Source organism: Megalobrama amblycephala, linkage group LG3 (genome assembly GCF_018812025.1).
Source record: "Megalobrama amblycephala isolate DHTTF-2021 linkage group LG3, ASM1881202v1, whole genome shotgun sequence".
NCBI classification, from domain to species: Eukaryota; Metazoa; Chordata; class Actinopteri; order Cypriniformes; family Xenocyprididae; genus Megalobrama; species Megalobrama amblycephala.
Genome location: NC_063046.1, coordinates 2,192,347 through 2,220,241, shown reverse-complemented (window position 1 = coordinate 2,220,241; position 27,895 = coordinate 2,192,347). Strand labels below are relative to the sequence as shown.

Genomic DNA, 27,895 nt, shown 5'->3' with positions numbered 1-27,895 from the left:
ACATAATGACCCACATAATGAGCCCTTTCAGTCAGGTAGGCTATGTGAAAAAACCCTCTGTGAACATGCTGATAACAGGATCGTATCAGCTATTGTATTAATGTTAATATAATGTCCACTCTTGACAGAAAACATGATTTTTGTGATCTTATGCATGCATGTATTATTGCACATTATGTGAAGAAAATTTTGTATAGGCCTATTATAGTTTAAATTACAGTACCAGTCAAAAGATCGGATGCATTACTATTATAATGTTTTTAAAATTAAGTCTCATGCTCATCATGCTGTATATCAAAATACAGAAAAAAACAGCAATACTGTGAAATATTATTACAATTTAAAATAATGGTTTTCTATTTTATTATACTTTAAAATATAATGTATATCTGTGATGAAAACGTCTGAACAGTCATATTACCTCTATGGCATTTCATATAGGCTATTATATTTGTTATATTAAATAGCCTAAATGTTAATGTGCAGTTGACAAACTATACATCATTAAAAAGATCTAAGACTCAAGCTTCACATTTTGACCTCTGTTTTACTCTTAAAATCTTATAGTGACCGTAATTTCTTAATATCCGCCAGGAGTTATGAATATGAAAAAACAGAGTCGTTACCTTTTCTTTGAAATATGAGTGTCAGCCACATTCATTGATAAAAAAAAAACTCCTGTATGTTTGTCATGCAAACACTTGACAAAACAACATCCATAAGGGCTTCTAGCTTAAAAGCATGCACATTTGGAGAAATGGTGATGGATTCTCATATGTTTATGTCAATTTTCTATACAGAGGACTAATATTTATTCAATATTTATCATCATCACTATGAGCGCTGGATACTATGATGTACTGTGTTTTCAATTCATACTTGCAGCCGGAGGGCGCTCTGTGCACATTTAGTCCACAAATGACTTGTGATGAAGAACAGGCATACCATGTGACATTCCAGGAACTAACAGAGGCTTCCAGAGATCACTATAACCATGGCTATAACATGCAGATAGACACTTTTGAAGATAATAAATACACGATTGCGACGATGTATGCATGTATTGCCTCAGAATTTGCGTCTGAATAGAGCGTGAGCTCCGTGGGTGTGGCTGAATTAGTGGATAATGAGCTGACTCGCAAACGACTTGAATCTCTCTTCGTTAAGAGGGAGACGACAGAGCATCATGTTAGTTTTCTTTATTTTGCAAAAAGCACACCATTTTGTTTTTACTCTGAGTGTACACAAATAAAAGAAGACATTCTATTGTTTCAATTGATATATGACTTCTGTCTCTATGACAAAAAATGATGCAGTATTTTAAGTCTGTTTTGCTGCAATGTGAAAAAAAATCCTGCGCATTTGCATTCATCCTACCTAGCTTTGTGAATGCAAAGCCGGTGTGTCTCATCCGCAACAAAGTTGTTGCTGTTTTCAAAGAATATAACACCGACACTGGAAGTGAGCGGCACGACGCAACGCTACAAAAGATAATAGAGCCCAATATAATGACATTGTCCACACTGGATGCGCTGCGGAGTGGCGCGACACAACACAACACAACACATTACATTCCTGACAATATATGGATTCCCCATTCTGTTTCTGATGTAGTCCAAGTGCTTTGCAACGGTCGATTTGTTGTGTTCAGTGTATACAGCTTTTAGCTGTTGCGGCGCTGCACGCCTGGTGTAGACATGGTGATAATATTAGACAGCACTTCGAGACAGAGATCTATTTCAGAACCAGCCGCTATCAAAACAGTTTTGGCCCGCGGGCTGCCTATTGCCGACCACTGCTCTAGGGTCTGATGCTAATTTTCTGGTCCTGGAGTAGTTTTGACATGCCCTGACATTTGTGCAAAAAAGCAGTTGCTTTTAAACATATTAATGACAAAAGTCTTATTACACTGTTCAGCGCAAACTAGACTACAATAATATGTGAGCAACAAGTATGTACATGTTTGTATTTTTGAGAGAATTCCATATATGCATTTTTTTTTTTTTTTTAAAGTCACTGAAATAAGGCCTCAAAAATCATACTAAACATTTTTTCACAAGACTTTTGGGAACTGTATATTTTAGTCTAGAGTTTTTGCTTCAAAGTGATGTTAAAATCATTCTGCCTACTCGGACACATAAAACAATGTATTGATTTTAAATTTCTAATAAACGTTTTGTTTAGGAAGGCCATATGTGAGAAAGCATGAATCTTCATGAATAATGCTGTGATTCCCACCTGAGGAGATTAAGACCCTACCCCTAATGAGCAGCATAATAAGCCATGAGGAATGTGACTGTAAGTAAGAAAGAATGCAATGACAAAATAAATATATATATTTTTGTTTGTAGTTTATTTAGAATATAGTTAAGAAATAGAAATAGAAATCCTGTTCAGAGATGTACAGTATCTCACAGAAGTGAGTACACCCCTCACATTTTTGTAAATATTTAATTATATCTTTTCATGTGACAACACTAAAGAAAATGACACTTTGCTACGATGTAAAGTAGTGATTGTACAGCTTGTATAACAGTGTAAATTTGCTGTCCCCTCAAAATAACTCAACACACAGCCATTAATGTCTAAACTGCTGGCCACAAAAGTGAGTACACCCCTAAGTGAAAATGTAAAAACCATTTTAACTCCCCGGTGTCATGTGACTCATTAGTGTTACAAGGTCTCGGGTGTGAATGGGGAGCAGGTGTGTTAAATTTGGTGTTATCGCTCTCACTCTCTCATACTGCTCACTGGAAGTTCAACATGGCACCTCATGGCAAAGAACTCTCTGAGGATCTGAAAAAAAGAATTGTTGTTCTACAACAAGCCCCTGAAACTGAGCTGCAGCATGGTGGCCAAGACCATACAGCGCTTTAACAGGACAGGTTCCACTCAGAGCAGGCCTCGCCATGGTCGACCAAAGAAGTTGAGTGCACGTGCTCAACGTCATATCCAGAGGCTGTGTTTGGGAAATAAACTTAAAAGTGCTGCCAGCCTTGCTGCAGAGGTTGAAGGGGTGGGGGGTCAGCCTGTCAGTGCTCAGATCACACACCGCACACTGCATCAAATTGGTCTGCATGGCTGTCGTCCCAGAAGGAAGCCTCTTCTAAAGATGATGCACAAGAAATCCCGCAAACAGTTTGCTGAAGACAAGCAGACTAAGGACGTGGATTACTGGAACCATGTCCTGTGGTCCGATGAGACCAAGATAAACTTATTTGGTTCAGATGGTGTCAAGCGTGTGTGGTGGCAACCAGGTGAGGAGTACAAAGACAAATGTGTCTTGCCTACAGTCAAGCATGGTGGTTGGAGTGTCATGGACTGGGACTGCATGAGTGCTGCCGGCACTGGGGAGCTACAGTTCATTGACGGAACCATGAATGAGCAAAGCATGATCCCCTCCCTTCGGAGACTGGGCCACATGGCAGTATTCCAACATGATAACGACCCCAAACACACCTCCAAGATGACCACTGCCTTGCTAAAGAAACTGAGGGCAAAGGTGATGGACTGGCCAAGCATGTCTCCAGACCTAAACCCTATTGAGCATCTGTGGGGCATCCTGCTTTCCTGCTTCCAGTCAGTGATCTCAGTATCATATGCATACAGTCCAATGTGGGCCAATATCTGTTCACTATGATTCTCAAATCTGTGAGATGAAAGAAAAAAACCCCTCTGTGAGCATGCATGATAACTAATCATATCAGCTATTGTATTAACATTAATATAATGTCCACTCTTAACAGAAAACATGATTTTTTTGTGATCTCATGCAAGCAATGTTAATTTCGTTGACAAATAATTTTCGTCAATTTTTGTCAATGACATTTTTTCACGGACGAAAACGAGACAACTAAATAAAAATGCGTTTTGAATGACTAAAACTATGACTAAAATCTACTCTAATTTTCATCAACGAATAAAAAAGAGACAAAAATGAAAGAGAGGGACGATTTGGGAAGATATTCCGTCAGGGCTGCTGTCCTGTGTGGAAGATGCGCACATTTGAAGTGTAACGTGCTGATCTAACTGTGGGAAAATGTGGCGCTGTTGCGCACTCAACAGGCTCACGCAGCAGCACTTCAGACTGCTTCGCAATCAATGAATAGCGCACATTTATGCCAAGGGATTGCTTATAAGCTAATGTTGATGAATTATGACAATGTTTACAACACAATGTTTATATGGTAGTATGTTTTAGACGGTTGTAAGAATGCATATTTTATCACCCTCATGAGCAGCCTCCTACAGTGCTGACTGCAGACATTTCAGAATAAGAGTAACAGGGATGGTTTATAATTATTATTTTTTTCCTGGTCATTATTGTTATTTTGTTTACACAATAAACTGTATTTAATTTAATTTATTTAATTTAATTCATAGTAAACTACTGTATCTTCTGTCACAGGAAGGAAAGACTAAGAACATTATTTGACACATTATTCAATATATTTTACAAGTATAAGGGTTAGTATAGTTAACTAAACCTAAAACCAAAGAAATCTTCATTACTTGAAATAAACGTTAACTGAAATGAAAAAAAAAAAAAAAAATGTAAACTTATTTTATTTCATCTAGTTCATAAGCTTTAGTTTAACCTGAGGTATTAACGGGTCATGAAACCGAGAATCGCTGGAAACGGTCTACGTCAGCATATTCGACCATGCCCATACTTGGGCCGAAAGTACACGATTACGTCAGATTTTGTGACGTTGCTCTGACTCAGCTTTTCAAACCGGAAGACAGAAATCGCTCTGAAAAATGCAAAAATAACTATTTTTCACTTATGAATAACATTAATGTGTACCTTTAGTGTTTTCAATGGTGTGCAGCCTATACATATCTTTACATCTCAAAAAAAGTGGGTAACACTTTAGAATACTGATCCTTCATTAATGAATAACTACACAGGAACAAATGAGTAATGCATTATTAACACTCTAGTAACTACTATTAACTAACAAGTAACTCTGATGAATGAATTAGTAAGTAATAGTGCTCAGTTAAAGGTGGTAGTTCACTATTAACTAATCAGTAACTACTGTTTTTTTCATACCTCCCAGAGAACTACTAAGAACTACTATATACAGGTTCGTAATTAATATGAATAATGAATAATGTATAATTAATTCTAGAGTAAAGGCCTTGGTAACCTACTAGTAATGACTGAAGTATTACCAAATACTTAAGAAGGAATTACTAATTATTTGGATCAGTATTCTAAAGTGAAAAGCATGATAACTCTCTAGTAACTACTGTAGTCATTGTAAACTTTTGAGGTTTTTGTAAAGTATTGGATATTAATAACTCAAGAGTTACTATATAACTCTAAAGTAACTACTTCTTTTTTGGATCAGTATTCTAAAGTGAAGATCATAGTAACCCACTAGTAATTACTTAAGTGTTACTACATCCTTCTAAAGGAACTACTAAATATTTGGATCAGCATTCTAAAGTGAAGATCATAGTAACCCACTAGTAATTACTTAAGTGTTACCAAATATATCATAAGGAATTACTGTACAAAAACATACAAAAACATCAATGGTTTACAAAGACTTCAGTAGTTACTAGAGAGTTATCATGTTTCTCACTTTAGAATACTGATCCAAATAATTAGTAATTCCTTCTTAAGTATTTAGTAATATTTCAGTCATTACTAGTGGGTTACCAAGGCCTTTACTTTAGAATTAATTATACATTATGCATCATTCATGTTAATTATGAACCTGTATATAGTAGTTCTTAGTAGTTCTCTTAGAGGTATGAAAAAACAGTAGTTACTGATTAGTTAATAGTGAACTACCACCTACAACTGAGCACTATTACTTACTAATTCATTAATCAGAGTTTATTGTTAGTTAATAGTAGTTACTAGAGTGTTAATAATGCATTATTCATTTGTTCCTGTGTAGTTATTTATTAATGAAGGATCAGTATTCTAAAGTGTTACCAAAAAGTGTTTTGGGGTTTCCTGACCCTTTAAAATAACAATCAGAAATAAAAACTTTGACATTTAAAAGCAAAAACTAAAAGACAAACACAAAAAATTACTAAAATTTTTAACTAAAATTATAATGAAAGCAGAAAAACTAAAAATCCAATCTAATAAAAATTTTAAATGAAAACTATAATAGTACCTCAATGATAAGTGTGTCAATCCCTGAAAAGTACTGAATTTTGCTCTTTCATGTCTTTTTGCACTTGAACGGTCAAAAACCATTCGCTTTGGCGAGTAAAGTACAGTTGGTGAACATAAACAGTTTGGGGAACATCAGATGTACCTATATCAGTGTATAGGATCTGTGTATTGTTAGAGAAATGCTTAATGCATTACAATTGAACTAAATTAGATTTTAGTCGACTAAATCTAAAACTAGACTAAAATTGAAACAATTTCCGATGACTAAAATATGACAAACTAAATGGCATTTTAGTCAAAAGACTATGACCAAAACTGAATCAAAATTTGCTGTCAAAATTAACACTGCATGCAAGCAGTTATTATTGCACATCACGTGAAGAAAATTTTGTATAGGCCTATTATATTTTAAATTACAGTACCGGTCAAAAGATTTGACACATTACTATTTTTAATGTTTTTGAAAGAAGTCTCATGCTCATCAAGCCTTAATTTATTTGATCAAAAATACAAAAAATAAATGAAGCGAATAAACGCTTCATTGATGTGGTACTAGACTATTTCACAGTAAACACTTCATAATCTGTCCAAAACAAGCCAAAGAAATATTGTTTAAACATTTATATTGCTATGACATTTTCTCCCAGTTTCACAGACAAAGCTTAAGCTAGTCCTAGACTAAAATGCGTGTTTGAGCTGTTTTAACTGAAAGTAACTTGCACTGACATATCTTAAAATATATCACTACCATTGTTTTGTCTCAAGATGTACACCAGTAATGTTTTTTCTAGTATATGTTTATAAAAGCTACTTAAATATCCTAATTGAACTAAGGCCTAATCCTGGCTTAGGCTAAGCCCTGTCAGTGAAACCAGGCCTTTATGTATCTTTGTTATATTATAGAGCCTATAAATATTAATGTGCAATTTAATATGTTGCTAACACATTTTATTTCAGTATTTATTACATATTTCAGTTGATTTCACTCATTTCAGTAAAGCAGTTTTTTGGGGGAAAAGCCAATAAGTCATGTTTACTAATGTAAGTTATGTGTAGTAGCTAAATGAAACCACGCGTCTGCCCGAATTCTTCACACAGAGACACAGAACATGCAGGATTCATATTTAAACAGTCTTTTTGCGGCTTAATATTGACAGACACTTGTCTATATCATGATTAGAATAAAGAAATTAGGAATAAAAATCTTACCATTCACAATCCTCGGCTTGATCAAGTTGATCCTTGAAATGGAATTGAAACCAGTCATGCTCTTCTTCTGAGGTAAATCCTTTTAGAATTATTCCTCACCGCATCTCAAAACGATGAAAAGTAAATGAATCTGACTAAGCTTGATGCATTTTTTAGAGCCGATGCGAGCGTTCACTCTGTTGCACTGTTCGCCTTAGAATTTGTGTTTGAATGCTGCGCGCGGTCCATGGGTGTGGCCGCATTAGTGGATAATGAACTGACTTGCGAACGACTGACATCTCTCTCTTTTCAAACAGATTACATAAACAGAGAATATTTGTTTTCGATTTGACTTACATGATTTAAAACCTGACATTTCAGCGTTTCTTTAGACATATGTGTCGTGTTTGTGTGATTAGTATTCACTAAGTTACAGTTAATTTTCTGAGTACTATCAGAATGGACTTCATTCGGAGAGAGACAGCAGATCACGCATCATGTTAGTTTTCTTTATTTTGCAAAAAGCACAACATTTTGTTTTTACTCTGAGTATACACAAAAAGAAGACATTTCAGAGATTAGAATGGTGTATTACTCTTAATTGTATGTCCAAAATTGATGGAGTATTTTGAGTCTTTTTCGCACTGGTAAGAAAAAAAACCAAGGTGGTATCACCGGCGCGACAGCCGACTCCTGAGTGTTAATTACTCACCCTCATGTTGTTCCACACCCGTAAGACCTTTGTTCATCTTCAGAACACAAATTAAGATATTTTTGATGAAATCTGTGAGGTATATGACTTGTCAATAGACAGCAATATAATCAACCATTTTAAGGTCCAGAAAGCTACTTAAAGACATTGTTAAAACAGTTGACGTGACTGCAGTGGTTCAACCTCAATGTTATGAATCGACGAGAATACTTTTTGTGCACCAAAACAAAACAAAAATTAAAGCTGAAAGCAGCAATGAAAGGGCCCTTGCACCCGGGCTCACTGCCACCCATTGGCCTTAGGGAAACTCTGAACAGTGGGTGACATGCATGTAAGCAAGTAAATACAGGAGAATTATGGCAAAGTCATTTCAATGTGCCACGCTTCCTGCTGCCAACAGGTGGCGCTTTGACTATGACTGAATATTTCCATGTAGATGTCTTCAGGCCAGGACTATTATCAAACATGTGAAGTTTGGAGCAGATCGCATATTGTATGCCTGAGTTACAACTACTTCCTGTTTTGTGGCATTAATCACATACATTAGCACTTAGCCAAGTGTATGGCATATAAAAAATGTGTTTCTGGGAGTGAATTAGAGTGCAAAGCAATCCATTTCCTGTTGCCAGCAGATGGCGCTATGACTAACTGAATATTGGCATATACAGATGGTAGTCAACCAGGATGCCTATTACTGCCGAGTTACTGACCGCGGCAAAGCCGCCGCTGCAAAAATAATCCAGTTGCATTTCAAAGTCTTTTGCCGTGACATGACGCCAGGTGGTGCAAAGGGACATTTTGCTAAACAGCTGCAATTGTTGCATTTTGAAAGGTAGAATAGTCGGTCAGTGCCAAATGTCATCAGCTGCTAAATTTGTTTGCTTTATGGCTTGCACTGAACCAAAGACTGACACATGCTCATTTATCATTTATCTCAACCAAAGATCACAACTGTTCAGTGTTTACAGTCATATAAGCTTTATTAATGTTTCTGATATTTAAATACACAAAATAGACCTACTAGCAAATAAATAAATAAATAAACTTGTTTGAGCAATTCCAGCGTTATGGACGTGACATTTGCAATCTGAACTTGAAATATTAATTCTCATATGTATTCATTACCAATATATTGAATCATCTGTTTATGTTTTTCAAAACATCTAAAAATACAGTCCAGACATCAGAAAAAAATATCAGTCTTTATATTTTAGATACAGGAAATACACATGTGTTATGGACTGAACATATTTTGTAGACGTTCTGTGGATTACAATGCACAAACCAGAAGCAATATCTACCGAATGGAGAAGGGTTGGCTCTTCATGAATTAATTGGCCTATTACATTAATTAATATAATAAACCACAATGAGCCCTTAAAACATAGAGGCGTAGGCTAATTTAGTCTGTGCGGATAAAGCACAAAGCACTGGCAAAATAGCCTAATGATTATGAATGTGTCGGAAAAGTTAGAAATTGTAATTATTTATTAATTGCCCCATTTTACAAGATGTAAAATAAGTCTCTCATGTCCCCAGATTGTGTATGTGAAGTTTTAGCTCAAAATACCCCACAGATAATTTTTATAGCATGTTAAAATTGCCACTTTTAGTGGTTGAGCAAAAACGCGCCATTTCAGTGTGTGCCCCTTAAATGCAAATGAGCTGCTGCAATCGGCCTGAGAGGGCGGAGCTTTTCGAGCTGATTCTCCGGTGACAGGATTCAGTCAGGACGCACTATAATGTCAGAAACTGCGAATATATGCTGCATGGAGATAGAACAGGTATAGTTTAGTTCAATTACGGTTATAACTTATGTTGTCTTCTTGTTTTTATCCACTGTATTAGTACAAGCCTGTTGAACCGTCCGAATGATGGCCAAAACTATACAGATGAGTTTTATAACATTTATTGTACTTCACACAAAAGATGAAGCGTCCGTTTTCACTCTAGAAAATCACTGTAAGAGCTTAATAAAACACTACAAGTGTGCATTAAAATATTATCCATAAACTCTCTCTCTCTCTCCCTTGTATTATCACCAACAGGGAAGTACACAGAAACTAACAGTAAACAAATATATAAAGACCTTATGCCTTTTCGGGTGGTGCTTAATAAACTTATAAACTTTATACCCGTAAATGAACTCAGATGAACTGTTATAAAGTGACCTCACCTTCATTACTGTCATATCCAGTATTACTCTGGAGGCTGTAAGCTGGCTCACAAACAGTTTTTACTTGTATATCCTTGAGTAGCACATTTTTAGCAGTCTCTGTTTTGTATTGTCTTTTTGTATTGATATTCATTCACTAAGCAGTCCGGTGTGAAATGATTCGCGCAGACATAAATGAATTTTGTGACCTCACACTGCCAGGGATCTGGAAATGGCTTGTTCTGAGACACTCCTTTGATTTATGGGAATTTAAAAAAAGGAGTGGGTGGATTTTTATCACTAAAGGGTGGTTGTGTACACACACTGCCAACACACATTTATGTCCAAACACCATGCAAAAGTAAATTTTGCATAATAGGTCCCCTTTAATAGCTAATGTTTTCTGAATCAGTGTCGGCTGTAAACATTAATTCCTTTTCACTGATTCCTTTAGAGAGAAATGCTACTTTCATATATGAAAGTTGCATCAACAGCAATTTTCATTGCTTGCTTGTATTGTTCCTGCAGCTCACGGATCTCTCTCTGGCTGGTGGGAAGGTGCATTCAGCATTGTGTGTGTGACCGCGCTGGCACAGGATGGTGTGTCACTCATCCCTGCGTACTTCAGCTGAAAGAGCAGTTCCTAAAAGAGCAAGCACGGGCGTTCAGTGTCTTTTTCAAGATGTCTTTTCACCCGTGTGTTTCTGGATGTGGTCGTTTCCTGACCTCATCTGACGGCCACGATCGCTGTCTCACATGCCAGGGCAAACAGCATGGTGAGTCGACGCTTGTAGATGGTACACTGGGAGGGCATGTCCATGTTGGCGTTGCAATCGCGACTCTCCTTCTTTAATATGGAGGCATGTGCTGTGCTGTCGAGTTGCCGCGTGACCCTCTTCGGAGGTTCCCCGCGTCACTCTCGGCACTACGGATGAGGATCTGATGTCGATCGCTGCATCGGAGAGTGGGTTTTTGGACTCTGAAGAGGATGAGGAAGCCGAACTTCTGCCCTCCAGAGCGGCCGTTCAGGCTGAATCGGATTCATCTCCATGCTTGCCCGGGCCGCCGCGGGCATCGGGCTTGAGTGGAACCCTCCACCGTGTCCCAAGTGCTCGTGGATGGATGATTGGTTTCTGGGTGCGGGGTGTGGTTCTCAGCCACGTGCCGCCCCAGTGGCATTCTTCCCGGAGGTGCACAAGGAGGTTCAGAAGACGTGGAAGGCACCTTTTTCTGCCAGAAACCGTTATTCTGCCTCCTCCACTCTCACTGCCCTCGATGGTGGGGCCGCCAAGGGTTACGTGGACATTCCATAGGTGGAGTGTGCAATTGCGGTGCACTTGTGCCCGCAGTCTGCTGCCACCTGGTGGAATTGGCCACGCCTCCCGTCCAAGGCAATTAAGATGACTGCAGACCTGGCTGCTAAGGCTTACTCTGCAGCTGGACAAGCAGCCTCCACCTGTACGCCATGGGCATCTTGCAGGTCCATCAGGCGAAAGCTCTGAAAGAGCTGCACGAGGGTAGTTCTGAGCCAGGGCTGCTGTAAGAGTTGTGCACCATGACTGACCTCACCCTCTGGGTGACGAAAGTCACGGTGCATGCCCTGGGTCAGACGATGTCCACCCTGGTGGTCCAGGAGCGCCATCTCTGGTTGGACCTGGCCGAAATGAAGGACGGCAACAAAGTTTGCTTTCTCAACGCCCCCATTTCCCAGACCAGCATCTTCAGCGACACTGTTGAGGACTTTGCCCAGCAGTTCTCAGTAGTACAGAAGCAGAACTAGGGCTGGGCGATATATCACATGCGATTGTCACGCGCATTTCGTCAGTAAAGCCGGTTCCCTGATTGCCGCTAAATCGCCATCACCTGCTTTCAGATGGAGCAGCATTTAATAGACAGAGCCGTAGATCACTGATAAGCCACGCAATATCGCATTCATATCGCAGATGAATCGCCTTCGATAATGAACGCGATATTGCGTGGCTTATCAGTGATCTACGGCTCTGTCTATTAAATGCCGCTCCATCTGAAAGCAGGTGATGGCGATTTAGCAGCAATCAGGGAACCGGCTTTACTGACGAAATGCGCGTGACAATCGCATGCGATATATCGCCCAGCCCTAAGCAGAACCATCCCATCCTTGGAACCATCCCATCCTCCCTGAGCCTCCAGCAGGAAGCCCTCAAAGAAGAAGCCTCCGAAGCGGTCCTGAGATGGGTGGCCCAGAGATAGAGGGGTCTGCTCTACCCCAGAAGACGGTGAAGGCAAGGCTCCTTCCCCCAGGAGAGGGCTGGGTGGAAAATCCTGTGTTTTGTTTTCTTTCTGTTCCGCCGCTGGCCGTGGGGTACCCACTTTTTCAATAAAAGAACAGTTTCCAAAATCTCTGGGTCATGCAGGGTCTGTGCTGACAGTGAGCGACGCACTGCTTCCTCACTCTCAGCCACAGCCTCATTCGCCACGGGCAGGGCATTGGCGCCTTGGAGCCTCCCTACGCTTCCCTGCCCCATCCCTCTCAGGACACTCGTCCCTGCACCCCACTCACAGCCTCTAATTTGGGATGCTCTGCTTCCTGGGTTGGGCCACAGTGCTCCACGCACTCTGACAAGGGAATATGAGCACTTTTCTGCTCCTCAGTTCAGTTCCCCAGATGGGGAACACTGTGGAGTTCCTCCTGCATCCTGCGGCAGTCAGACGCGGTGGAGGAGTCCGACACCAGGTCCAGTACTCGCGTGCATGCTTGGTTTGTCAGCCCCTGTACTGGGCTAGATGCCTATATGATGGGATTCCCTGCGGGTAATCCCATATGTCTTTCATCCACGGTACAGGTTCCCTGACGGTAAGCCTGTGTCTTTCCCTGGGTGGCTCTGCTCTGCCCTATCATCCTTGGGGCAGGGTGTGGTCTCCGTAGCATTCCCCTCCATTGGACTGGGAACGCTTTCCTGGCATTTTGGTCATGGCTGAAAAAAATGTGGGAATTGAGTCCCGAAGCACTCTTCCCCGGGGTTAAGGAACAGCAGCTTCGACCATCTCCTGAATAACGCCCTGTCCACTCCATCCCACTGGACGTAACGTCGAACATGACTGACTGAATGGGAACGTCTAGGTTACTATTGTAACCCCCGTTCCCTGAAGGAGGGAACAGAGAAGTTATGTCCCCTTGCCATAGCCCTGAGTCACCACTGGCTGGGCAACACCAACACCGGGGTACCTATCTCGGCTCCTCAGCAAAATATGAATGGAAGTGAGTATTCCAGTCCTATTTATACCCGGATGCCGGGGGTGTGGCCCGGCATGTAAATCTCACTGGCCAATTCCCCTTGGCTCGTTTTGTACCACTTGGAGGTAATTGGGCTCCCAAGCCAGACCCCATTACATCAGTATTGACATAACGTCTCCATTCCCTTCTTCAGGGAACGGGGGTTACAATAGTAACCTAGACGTTTTCTATAGGCTATTTTACAAAAGCTCAACATTTTGTTGTTATTGTGAGTTTAAATAAATAACAAATAACACAAAGTTATAGTTCTACGTGATCTATTACTATTAATTATATAACCAAAAATGTATTATTTTAAGTTATTTCGTTATCAGGAAAAATGCAAGTGATGGCGCCGGCGCCTCCATATCATGCAGTAGTATTACTTTCCACATAAAAAATAAATAAATATGCACCAATGTTATAGTGTTGGATCCATAAATAAAAATATACACCAGTCTACATCAGAGACAGCTGCCTTAAAAATCTATAAATTGACAGCTATTTGACGTTTTAAAGTGATCAAACTGACTCCACTCCAATTCATTGTTGATCATTAGGTGTTATTGATCAACATCGTTTAAACATATGGTGCTGTCATTATAAAAACTTGTTTTAATGAGTTTTATATTCATTAAATAATTAAGATACAAACACAGGGTAGGTAAAATATTCTGAATATACAATAATGTCAATCAAATATTAATAAAAAAAAACCAAATTATAAATAGGCTATAAACTGCGAATATGGAATTGCGTAACAAATAACAAAATGAATTCATTTTAACATGCAATGATACGGAATAAAACAAACCAAACTGTATAATGAAGATGTAATAAAAAAAGAATGAATGATGTGTGTATGGTAACAACTCTTGCATGTCACAGCAGTCACATGCAGCCATTATCGTGACACTCTTGCTCTCTGCATGCTTAAGTCATAAATTAACAGTAAGGATGAAATATCACAATGATGGTAATTCCAATCCAAATCCTAGTGCTTTATAAGCCTACAACAAGCAAGAAAAATCAAAACAACAGCTAGGCTATTCAATTTTACTGTACAATAATGAAACAAACAAAGATTTGGTTGAGTTGATCTACAGGTTGAGGTTATAAACTAGGCCTATTCATTTTATTATTAAATGAAGAAATAAAATAGGTTAACAATGATTAATGTTGTTATTTAAACAAACAACAACTTCACCAGTTCACATAGGCTAATTGTATGAAGAGTGAACTGTTATATATCTCTATTTGGCTGTTTATTATTAAGAAAACAGCACAAGGTCTTGTAAAAAGGTCTTATTTTTATTTTGACAAGAATGAGACTGATTAAATATGTAAAAAAAAAATTAACAAACAAAACAAAATAGAACAAACTTTTAGAACAAAAAAAAACAAGAATAAATTTGTTTTTATATATATATTAACACAGAATTGGTTGAATTTAACAACAGTAAATTTTATACAGAATAGAACACACTTTTAGAACAGAAAAAAATAGAATCAAAATTTTAAAATAGAGACAATAGCTTTCAATGGGCAACAGTAGGATATTCCTCAGGGGAGCAGGGCGATCAGTGATCAGGATCTGAATACAGCACAACACTATAATAAACAAACAATATGCCACAAGACAATCATATCTCGCAGTCAGTCAAAAAAAGGTGCAATGACGCTGATTATTTTTACTATTGTGGAATGAGACGAATGAAGAGCGCTTCTCTCCTGTGCGCGGACACACTGAGTAGGCCTACTGCTTTTTTTATTATTATTAATGCAGAGAGATTTGTCTCCTGCAGTTCTAAAATACATTAAGTTACACCGTATTGTTATTTTTGCAAACATTTTATAAAATTACCATGCATATAAATTTTTCATTAAGTAACAAATATTACCCAACAACAGTATGACTGAATTTACATCTGTATAATTCAAATCGGAACATCAACAGCATTTCTGTAAAAAAAAAAAAAAAAAAATCTTAATGGGGTTCCCTATACAGAAAGAGATTTTAAAAAACATGGTTGTAAGGATCCCTTTGGAATTTAATATTGAGTTGAAAATTTTGTTCATGAATTGTGACAAGATCATGAGTTTGAAGCTTGTACTGTTTCGTTTTGTTTGAAAAAAGCTAATATATATAAGGGTAAATGATGTGACGCCTACATTTTTTGTCCGGTTGTATTTTTTTCAGTTAAAATTTGATTTAAATGCATAAAAAGATATATATGTAGTACCTCTCCCATCCATAACTTTGGAAATGTCTCTGAAATTACTCTTAATTTATTCTAATAAATTTTCTGCACTATTTGGCACGATTTCCAACATGTTTTGTAATCCTATACAAAATCGCAAAACATTTGTATTTATATTTCCATCATAATAACTTTGTCCGATGATGTGCATTTTATGAAACATCATGTGGTGCATCAAAAAACTACCACTTTGGGACTTTCATATATATATATATATATATATATATATATATATATATATATATATATATATATATATATATATGGAAAACACTCTCCACATGATATTTTCAAATTCAGTCAAAATTTACAGATTGGCAGTTTTTGTGCTTTTATATTCAATTGATGATTTGACAATACAAATATTTTTATAAAATGACCCAAATTGCATAAAAATCTATTCCAAGTGATACTAAAATAAAGTACTTTATTTTAGTATCACTTGGAATAGATTTTTATGCAATTTGGGTCATTTTATAAAAAATATTTGTATTGTACAATATGAGAAAAATGCACAAATAAATTGTTTAAAGCATGTAATTGTATTTATTATTAATTTATTGTTTATTTATTTATAACTATTTCAATCTATTTTACCAGATGCCACTGCCAAGGAAAGTAAAAACCGCTGGTCAGCGTGTTAATTCTGTGAACTGTGAACTGTTATTCCAATGTAAAATAGCTTGTTTCTATGTGAATATATAGTAAAGTGTAATTTATTCCTGTGTTCAAGGCTGAATTTTCAGCATCATTACTCCAGGCTTCAGTGTCACATGATCCTTAAGAAATCATTCTAATATACTGATATGCTGCTCAAGAAACATTTCTGATTATTATCAATGTTAAAATTTTTGTGGAAACTGTGATATATTTTATTTGTCAGGATTCTTTGATGAATAGAAAGTTCAAAAGAACGGCATTTATTTGAAATAGAATCTTTTGTAAAATTATAAATGTCTTTACTGTCACTTTTCATCAATTTAGGCCTGATGTGTCCTTGATGAAAATCATTAATTAATTTTTTCTAAGTCAACTTAAAATGGTGCACTTATGTTTGCGATGTGAATTTTTTTTAATATAAAAAAAGTTTATAACTTTTTTTGTTCATGAAAATTATGTGAAATTTTAATAAAATTAATTTAAATCTATTTTTGTATAAAATTGATTGTTTAATGATCTCTCTAAACAGATTTTGAATGATATTTAACCCTCTATGGTATGCAATATGATATCAATGAGGAAAAAAATATTTGTGTTGTTTTTCCTGCTTAAAATTGGACACTTTAACAATATCAATAAACATTTTAATATTTTTTTAATTTATTTAATTTTTATAAGTTTGTTGCCTCGAGGCAACATTGTACCACAATGGAAAAAATTAAACATTTGGCATTTTCATGTAGAAAAAAGAAATATATTTATTGAAAACATCAAGTTCTTTAACTAGACACTTAAACAAATGTATCTAGTTTTTAATGTATTAAAAGTTTCATATTTAATAAAAAGTAACATTTTATATCCAGCTGTTGCCCTCAGGCAACATTGTACCATAGTGGAATGCAAGTATTACCAAACCATCATATCTTTATGTTATTATATTAAGTTATCATATCCATCTTCATCCTCATCTCCATCTTCTCTCTCACCCTCACTCACTCCCTGATGGATTGTCACTATGATTTCATCTTCCTCATTACAGTATGACCCCTCATTAACTCCTCATCCTCACCCTCATCAACTGCCAGTGCTACCTGTGCTTTTTAGCTTTATGAAGTGCTATAGAAAATGTGCAGATCATAGTATATGCAGATATAGTATGTGAATTAGTATTCTTATAAGTACATTACAAAATCATGTGAAAATGGCAACATATTTAGATAATTCTAACTCTTTTCCTTACAAATATGATACATTTGTATTGAAACCTATTATGGCTGTATGGCCTTATGCAATTCCATTATGGTACAATGTTGCCTTGAGGCAACACACAGTTTTTTGTTATTTTGTTATTTAACACATTTTATGATATATAATGTAAATTACTTAAAAATACTTCTTTACTTGCCAGTGAAGGTGACTCATATTTTTTTGTGGGTGATTAAATGGTTACAAACAAGTGAAAAAAGCACTTTCCAATGGAGAAAATATGGAGTCATGTGATATGTGCACATGTGCTGAAACAGGACACAAAATGGACCCCTGTTGGTCATGTTTTGGTCTTTTTTGCACTTTTATTGATTAGTATTTGAGTTATTCTAGAGATATGCTTGATCAATCAATTTGTGCTTTATTTTATTAAAAACAAACTAAAAATAGACCATGTTGCCTGGAGGCAACACCGTACCATAGAGGGTTAAGGTATTCCTGTCATTTCCAGTGACCACACATCATGTGGTGCGACCAATAAAAGCAATAACTGTATAAAATTAAAAATAAAATATCGAATTTCTGTGGCTGAAATATGAATCACTGATACAGTATGCTTAAGTGAATGGTATTTTTAAAACATTTTTATCAGTTTTATGTGATTTACAGGGAAAATAAGTGTTAAACTACATTTAAAAAGGCCACTCTGAAGTTATAGAACAAAAATATAAGGTAATTCTTTACAGAATCTCAAAAGAACTGCAAATATGTTGTTTCTAAATACTTTACTGAGAACTTTCAAAAACATGTTAAGCATGTTAAGGAAATTAATTAATTTTAAGATAAATCACGGACGCACCACATGACATTTTTTAACCAGTTCAACTCTGCGGCCTACCTCGGACCCACATGTGGGTCCAATATTGCATCATCATAATTATTTACAAAAATCTATAAATTGTGGAGCACAAGACTAGACATATAGGGTATCTTTTAAAAGCTTAGAACCTCAGCTTTCTAAATTTAACCCCCCCACAACGACCCACCCTTGAAAAAATCATATTCATAATATTCAAATTAATATTTATATCACACAAACTCACCAAACATAGACAAGTCATATATCAAATGAAAGCTCTCACTCTCCAGAACATCACTGCGTAGTTTAGTAACAAAATTATCAAAAGAATCATTAAGATAAAAATGACTCCTTTGAACAAGCCAATACATGAATCATATTCCTGCTCCGATCACTACTTCCTCGTGTTGCTACTAGCCTCACATGCTATATCAGCTCGTTCTTTAGGTTGTTTTCTTCCAAATGAGACTATTTTCACTTGTCTGTGAGCATGTATGGCCAAATGACACTGCAATATGTCTCATATGTGCAGATCTAAACATGTGATGCAGCCAAAAACGTTTATTACCCTTAGTATCAATGATCTTTGTTATCGGCGATTGTTGATGACGTCATCGCGTATTGCGTCCTACCACCTTAAAGCTAGCTCTCCTAGCTCTCCATAGACATGTCGATCACTTTTCTAGCGCATTCATAGGCTGAGATATGCGCCTGTAAAGTTGAGGAGGCGGGACCACTGAGCGTGTCTTCCTGAGGACGTCCAGTTCAGCTAGAAAGCTAGTTGGAGAGTACTGACAGTGTTTTCCCCTGTATTATTGTGTTAAAAACCGGTTAGAGCACTTTGTCTTTGCACAATGGCTTCACAAAAGGTGTTTTTTGGTGTGAATTCGGTTTTGGAGGAGCTTGATCGTCTGAGTGACTGAATCTTTCAGCAACACTAGCTTTGACGTGGTCAGAAAAGCTGCGTGGGACAGGATCCACATCTTCAGTAAGTAACATTACACATAAGCGCTGTCTTTGTGCATTTCATATCGTGTGTTGCATGTATATTTGTATTGTTGCATGTATGTTTGTATTTTTTGCATGCATATTTGTATTGTTTCACACATTTGTGCATCGGTTGCATTTAGAAGTGCATTGCCTTGTGCGCTTTACACGTTTAATGTGCACGCGAATTGCAGTTTACATAACTGTTTCTGTTTCGTGCATATTTTAATAATTGCTTGCATTTGTGCATTGGTTGTGCTCATTTATTTTTTATTTTTTTGCATGCACATGTATTTGTGTATCTGTTTTGTGGTTATGCTAATTGCCTTCGTGTATGTTATGTGCATATGTGAATTGCATTTGTGTATATGTTATGTGTATATATGAATTACCTTTGTGCATATGTTTAATTATTTTAGCATGCATTTGTGCGTATGTATCATTATTTTAGCATGAGTTTCAGGATTTCAATGTGAATTTACAAATTTGTTTTGTTTTTCAGACTAGACTGAGTGATGAAGGATGGATAGTAGCTAACAAGTCAGCCAGGCACCTACAAGGAAGTGGTTTGGCCACCAGCACACCTCCCACCTCCATCTCTATCATAAAATTGTGAACAAATACAATAAAAAACACAAAGTATTCCACTGATGTGTTAAAATGTAGGTGGTTTTCTGTTAAATGAGACCATTTTTATCCATTTACTCTAACATATATGAGTAGGGCACTCTTTTTAATTCAGGTATGCCCATTTTTTTCAGTACAAGTACACATGGAGGCGCCAGTGCCATCTTTCAGTTAAATCTCAATAATTTTTGTTCAGAAGGAGATATTGAGCAGATTCTTCTTTTCCCCGGTTTACTGCTACCCAGTGGAATAAAAATAAATATTCTGAAGGGACATAGACCAAACAGATCATAAATTACAGACTCTTAAATCAAATTTTGATTTGAAAAATAAATAAAAATGATTTTTTTTCATTTGTGTATCATAAAATTGTGAATAAATACAATAAAATAAATGCAATATTCCACCACTGTGTTAAAACTATGAGAGTTTTCTTTAAAATGAGACCATTTTTATCCTCTTAGTCCAACGTATATGAGCAGGGCACTCTTTTTAATTCAGGTATGCCCAATTCTTTCAGAAACTGGAGACCGTATTCACATGGAGGCACTAACACCTCCTTTCAGTTTAATCTCAATAACTTTTGTTTAGAAAGAGATATTAGGAAGATTATTTTTTCCCCTATTTTCTGCCACCTAGTGGAATCAAAAGAAACTTTCTGCAGGTTTATAGACGAAACGGATCCTGAATTACAGACTCTCAAATAAAAACTTTATTGAAAAATAAATAAAAATCAGATTTTTTTATTTGTATTTATCATAAAATTGTGAATAGATACAATAAAATATATGCAATATTCCACTACTGTGTTAAAATTTAGAGGGTGTTCTGTAAAATGAAACTGTTTTTATCCTTTTACTTCAATTTTTATGGGTAAGGTGCTCTTTTTGATTCAGGTATGTCCAATTCTTTCAGAAATCAAAAATGGAGACGGTAAAGGTATGCTTGGCGACACTAATACCTCCTTTCGGTAAAATCTTCATAACTTTTGTTTAGAAGAAGATATCAAGTAGATTCTTTTTTCCCCTGTTTACTGTTAACTAGTGTAATGAAAAGAAACTTTCTGCAGGTTCATAGACCAAACAGATCTTACACTACAGACTCTCAAATTTAAACATAATTGAAAAATTAATAAAAATCTGACTTTTTATTTGTGTTTATCATAAAATTGTGAATACATACTAAAAGATTTAAGTAATATTCCACTACTGTTTTAAAATATAGAGGGTGTTCTGTAAAATGAGACCATTTTTATCCTTGTACTCCAATTTATGTGGGTAAGGCACTCTTTTTAATTCGGGTATGTCCAATTCTTTCAGAATTCAAAAATAGAGACAGTAAAGGAACGCTTCGAGGTACCAATACCTCCTTTCAGTAAAATCTCAATAACTTTTGTTTAGAAAGAGATATCAAGAAGATTCTTTTTTCCCGTTTTCTGCCACCTAGTGGAATAAAAAGAAACTTTCTGCAGGTTCATAGACTAAACCTATCCTAAATTACATATTTTTAATAAAAATAATAATAAAAAATTATATAAAAATTTGACACTTTATCTGTGTTTATCATAAAATTATGAATAAATACAATATAATATATACAATATTCCACCACTGTGTTAAAATATAGAGGGTTTTCTGTAAAATGAGACCATTTTAATCAATTTACTGCAATGTATGTGGCTAGGGTGCTCTTTTAAATTCAGATATGCCTAATCCTCTAAAAAAAACCAAAATGCTGCAGAGCTGAGGCCAATTCATCTGGATAAAAAAAAAAAAAAAAAACACTAAAATCACTTAATTTAAATTTTTAATATGAATATATGTGTACACAACAATCTTAATGTTAGAACAATTGCAATAGATATTATTTTTTGTATTTTAAAATTGGTCTGTCGAAAATTCTTATACGTCATTGACCCATAAACAAAGCTGATCTGATCAAGCAAAATTCTAATTTAGAGACACTCCTCTCCTAACAGAGAGTCTGGGGTGTTGGGAGAGGCAGTTCAGTAGCTTCATCATGGGGGTGCAGGACAATAGAGGTGTGAATCGTGCTCTTTCATATGGAGAGTGTCGGATAGCCAGCCTGATATGTTTTTTAACTTAAAGAGCAGGCAAAGTTCCTTTCAGGATAAATCTCTTGATGTGTCCAAACCTTGTTAAGTTATAATTATTGTGATGGATTTAAAGTTTTTTTTCAAATGTTAAAATGAAGTGTTCAATCCATTTGTTTCTACTGGTTTTGTAGAGTTTTAGAATGTTTGAACAGTGTTAAGGCCTGTACACACCGGGGACGAATATCGCACGGGTTTATCGCCAGCGTTTTTCAAGACGTTTTTTGTGTACCCAAGCGGTTTTCACTGGCGATGCGCAGAGTGGACGTGCAAATTCACTCCCTGACAGTATGTGGTGCTTGTGCTTAACGGTAGTGCAAATAAACATATTTATGATATTAATAAAAAGTTAAAGAAGATAAAAATGCAGATATAAAATGGCACACACACACAAATATATTATATGATATGAGAGATGGTAGTCAGAAACGTTAGTGCAAATAAGTCACAATGACAGTAAGTGCAAGTGCAATCATGTCAATCATTTTAATTTGCGTCAATTTCTCTGTACTCTGTACTACATGTTGTAGCCATTAAAGAAAACCTATTTAGTTTCATATTTAAATATATATATATATATATATATATATATATATATATATATATATATATTTTTTTTTTATTATTTCATTTACAAACCCGATTCCAAAAAAGTTGGGTCACTGTACAAATTGTGAATAAAAACAGAATGCAATGATATGGAAGTTTCAAATTTCAATATTTTATTCAGAATACAACATAGATGACATATCAAATGTTTAAACTGAGAAAATATATCATTTTAAGGGAAAAATAAGTTGATTTTAAATTTCATGGATCAACACATCTCAAAAAAGTTGGGACAAGGCCATGTTTACCACTGTGTGGTATCCCCTCTTCTTTTTATAACAGTCTGCAAACGTCTGGGGACTGAGGAGACAAGTTGCTCAAATTTAGGAATAGGAATGTTGTCCCATTCTTGTCTAATACAGGCTTCTAGTTGCTCAACTGTCTTAGGTCTTCTTTGTCGCATCTTCCTCTTTATGATGCGCCAAATGTTTTCTATGGGTGAAAGATCTGGACTGCAGGCTGGCCATTTCAGTACCCAGATTCTTCTTCTACGCAGCCATGATGTTGTAATTGATGCAGTGTGTGGTCTGGCATTGTCATGTTGGAAAATGCAAGGTCTTCCCTGAAAGAGACAACGTCTGGATGAGAGCATATGTTGTTCTAGAACTTTGATATACCTTTCAGTAGGGCTGGGCGATATATCGCATGCGATTCTCACGCGCATTTCGTCAGTAAAGCCGGTTCCCTGATTACCGCTAAATCGCCATCACCTGCTTTCAAATGGTGCGCCATTTAACAGACAGAGCCGTAGTTCACTGATAAGCCACGCAAATATCGCGTTCATTATCGAAGGCGATTCATCTGCGATATGAACGTGGCTTATCAGTGAACTACGGCTCTGGCTATTAAATGGCGCTCCATTTGAAAGCAGGTGATGGCGATTTAGCGGTAATCAGGGAACCGGCTTTACTGACGAAATGCGCGTGAGAATCGCATGCGATATATCGCCCAGCCCTACCTTTCAGCATTGATGGTGCCTTTCCAGATGTGTAAGCTGCCCATGCCACACGCACTCATGCAACCCCATACCATCAGAGATGCAGGTTTCTGAACTGAGCGCTGATAACAACTTGGGTTGTCCTTGTCCTCTTTAGTCCGGATGACATGGCGTCCCAGTTTTCCAAAAAGAACTTAAAATTTTGATTCGTCTGACCACAGAACAGTTTTCCACTTTGCCACAGTCCATTTTAAATGAGCCTTGGCCCAGAGAAAACGCCTGCCCTACTGGATCATGTTTAGATATGGCTTCTTTTTTGACCTATAGAGTTTTAGCCAGCAACGGCGAATGGCACGGTGGATTGTGTTCACCGACAATGTTTTCTGGAAGTATTCTTGAGTCCATGTTGTGATTTCCATTACAGTAGCATTCCTGTATGTGATGCAGTGCCGTCTAAGGGCCCGAAGATCACGGGAATCCAGTATGGTTTTCCGGCCTTGACCCTTACGCACAGAGATTGTTCCAGATTCTCTGAATCTTTGGATGATATTATGTAGATGATGATAACTTCAAACTCTTTGCAATTTTTCTCTGAGAAACTCCTTTCTGATATTGCTCCGCTATTTTTCGCCGCAGCATTTTACCCAATCATGTTGCCAATTGACCTAATAAGTTGCAAATTGGTCCTCCAGCTGTTCCTTATATGTAATCCAAAATGAGCCAATATTTGGCATGACATTTCAAAATGTCTCACTTTCAACATTTGATATGTTATCTATATTCTATTGAAAATAAAATATGTTTATGAGAATGGTAAAGTATTGCATTCCTTTTTTATTCACAATTTGTTCAGTGTCCCAACTTTTTTGGAATCGGGTTTGTATGTCGATAATGAAAAGTGAACAGCATGAGTAAAATAGGATACATCATATTCATAAGATGCACATGTTGGAAGATAAGGAGTGGGTCAGACATGATTTTGACCACTTAATTAAATTTTGCTTTGTAGAAAGCCTTTCTTTGAAGTAATTTTTTTTTTTTGTATAAAATGTATCTCAATTTTAATCAATGTTTTATCAACAAATAGCCTGGATTTAATAAATAAGAAGCAAATATAGCAGACAATTTAATCATGACATGGAGGTGCCGGCACAATCACTTGCATTGCATGTGAACTGGAGCGTGTCTCATAAACGAACCGAAACTCTCACAGACATGAGAAATATATGTATAGAAAACTTGGAATGTCTACTTTTAAACAAAATAATTCAAAACGAAAAGAAATAAGCCACTCTGTGATTATGCAATCTCTATGAAATGTGCATTTCTCTCTAGGCACGTCCACTACTGCAGAGATGGCAAGTCAGTGTCGTCAATTTCATCTTTCCAGCCGACACTGACACAGAAAACACAAACATTTTAAACATTTTTTTAATAAACAATTAAAATGTTTCCATGCTATTTTTTACACATTCATAATTATTACTTTTGCCGGTTCTTTATGGCAAGCTTTATGTGTGCACATGAGTGTGGAATAGGCTGTATTACTTAAACGCTCATTATGGTTTAGTCTTCTCTCTAGTATATATTTAAGTTATTAAATTCATATAAATGTACAATTAGTCGACTAATGGCTTAAATGAACAACTACTAGAAAAAAATTATTTCTCATATTTTCAAACCTGTGTCCAGCTAGAGCATCAATAAATGCTAGGGCCAACATAGGTTAACTGCATGTAATGTTCTCATCTTACCAAATACTTACTACTAATAGAAATGATAGACAATAACGTAGCTCTAAAAAGTGTTTTGAATCAATAAATGTACATTTCAAACATTTTTATTTGTGACAAATTATAAAATGACATCACCGGGACTCGAATTCTGATCGCTGGATACACAGTTTCAAAGTTTTACAGCGCAGTCCACGCAGCTATCATCTGGGTACTACTCCCACTCCGTGCATTTAGTTCGATTTATGTCAGTGTTAATATTTCAGTTAATGAATCTACTACAAATTAAAAGATAACAAAGTATAAGACACAACCGATTGACATGCATTTCTAATTATAGGCCTACAGGCCTACATAAAAAAAACAGTGTTAACATGTTAAAAACGTAGCTTAAATTTGATGCAAATAATAAACGCCTACATTTATTTTCAGTTCTACATTTGTACTTTAATTTCAGCACTGTGATTATGAATTTGTTTAACTACAATGTTTCAATTGAATTCATCTGCTACCAAAGCTCTCAACGAGGCACGGCAGATTAATACTTGAGAATGACACCTTTACTTTCTAATTTTTTAAAAGTCTGTGATTATAGCGCCACTTAACAATAAAAGGCAGCAGATTGGACACTGTATGCATGAGTTACAATGAGTTCATGGTGAAACATCAGACTTTGGGCCAATCCCAATTCTATTTTATACCCCTTTGCCCTTCCCCTTGCCCCTTGAAACAGAGTGGCAAGGTGTAGGGGTGAAATTATTCCCCTAAGAAATGAGACACCACTACTACACCATTACACACGTCATCATACCTAGTTTCTTTTATTAGTGTCCTGTAACATTTAAAGGTGCCCTAGATTATGTTTTTAAAAGATGTAATATAAGTCTAAGATGTCCCCTGAATGTGTCTGTGAAGTTTCAGATCAAAACACCCCATAGATTTTTTTTAATTAATTTTTTTAACTGCCTATTTTGGGGCATCATTATAAACGCGCCGATTTTATGCTGCGGCCCCTTTAAATCCCGTGGTCCACGGCCACAGAGCTCGCGCTTGCCTTGAACAGTGCCTTAACAAAGTTTACACAGCTAATATAACCCTCAAAATGGATCTTTACAAAGTGTTCGTCATGCATGCGGCATAAAATATTTATAAAGAATGAAGTTGTGTTTATGCATTATACAGACTGCAAGTGTTTAAAAATTAAAATAACGACGGCTCTCTTGTCTCCGTAATGAAGTACGCATATCAACAGAAATCAGGCACAAGCATGTTTAACAGTCCCTACTCCCAATGTTGTTTTACGCTGTATTTTGGACTTCAGAAAACGGTGCTCGGTTTCAGTTTGAAAACGAGTAGCTTTGAGTTTCCCAAGACAATACAGAAAGATACAGAATGTACAAGAGTGGTGGAGCCGCTTTTCCATCGGGCCAAGCTGTTTGCTTAACCATCGCCGATAACGGAGCTCTTTGCAATGTACTACAAACACGAGTCAGTTGTTAACTTGGTAATGCAAGAGTTTACAGACGATACGAGATATAAATAGCGACCGTGCTATGAAGGATGACCAGATATTTCTTTTAACTGTATTATTCATTTGTGTTCACATCATTCAAATAGCGTGTTTAGCAAGCTATGGAGAAACTGGCAGCCAGGTAACACACAAGTGATCGATCCTGAGTGGAAATAGCACTACCATGATCATTACACGCATTCTAGCAGCACAGTAGTCGGTGTATGCAGGGAAATTTCTCATACCCCTTCATTCGAAGTGTGGGCCCAATAAAATCTTTGTTTGAAGGGCTATCTGGCCCTTCCCCTTACCCCTACAACTCCAGCCAAAAGAGAATCGAGACACCCCTACCCCTTCACGTGAACGCTCAAAACGATGGGGTAGGGGAAAGGGAAGGGGGAAACGGTAGAAATGGGATTGGGCCTTTGTCAGGCCACCACGGACAACACCCTTCAACGAAAACTCAAGATCGTCACAATTTAACATCACTAAGGCCTTAAGATTAGACTGACAACATATGGTGTTTATCTGGTTTAATCTCTGGAGTCTGAGGCTGGTTTGGGGCCCTGGAGAAGTTTTGACATGCCCTGACATTTGTGCTTTTTTCAGTTGTTCATAAACATATTAATGGAAAAGGTGTCATTACACTGTACTCAGCACGAACTAGGCTACCATAATATGTGAGCAACATGTATATACATGTTTATATTTTTGAAGGAATAACATTTATGCGTGGTTATTGAAAAAAAAAAGTCACTGAAATAAAGCCATAAAACAAATATTAAATATGTGTTCACAAGACTTCTGGGTATTGGAGGTTGTAGACTAGAATTTTTGCTTCAGAATGATGTAAAAATTATCCTGCCTACTCGTTCATATAAAACAATGTATTGATTTAAATTTTGTAAAACTTTTTGTCGACACACAGTATGCATGGAAGTGT

The 27,895-nt window shown here is 36.6% G+C and overlaps 1 protein-coding gene and 1 long non-coding RNA gene across 2 annotated transcripts in view; one reads left to right on the top strand and one right to left on the bottom strand.

Moving 5' to 3' along the window:
* wnt9a (wingless-type MMTV integration site family, member 9A) overlaps window positions 1-27,895 on the bottom strand; it is a 171,758-nt gene that overhangs the window by 37,325 nt on the left and 106,538 nt on the right. The gene's annotated exons all lie outside the window — the stretch shown is intronic.
* On the top strand, window positions 17,864-21,876 carry LOC125264266. Its single transcript, XR_007184045.1, has 2 exons — window positions 17,864-19,424; window positions 19,926-21,876. It is a non-coding gene; the product is annotated as an uncharacterized LOC125264266 (long non-coding RNA).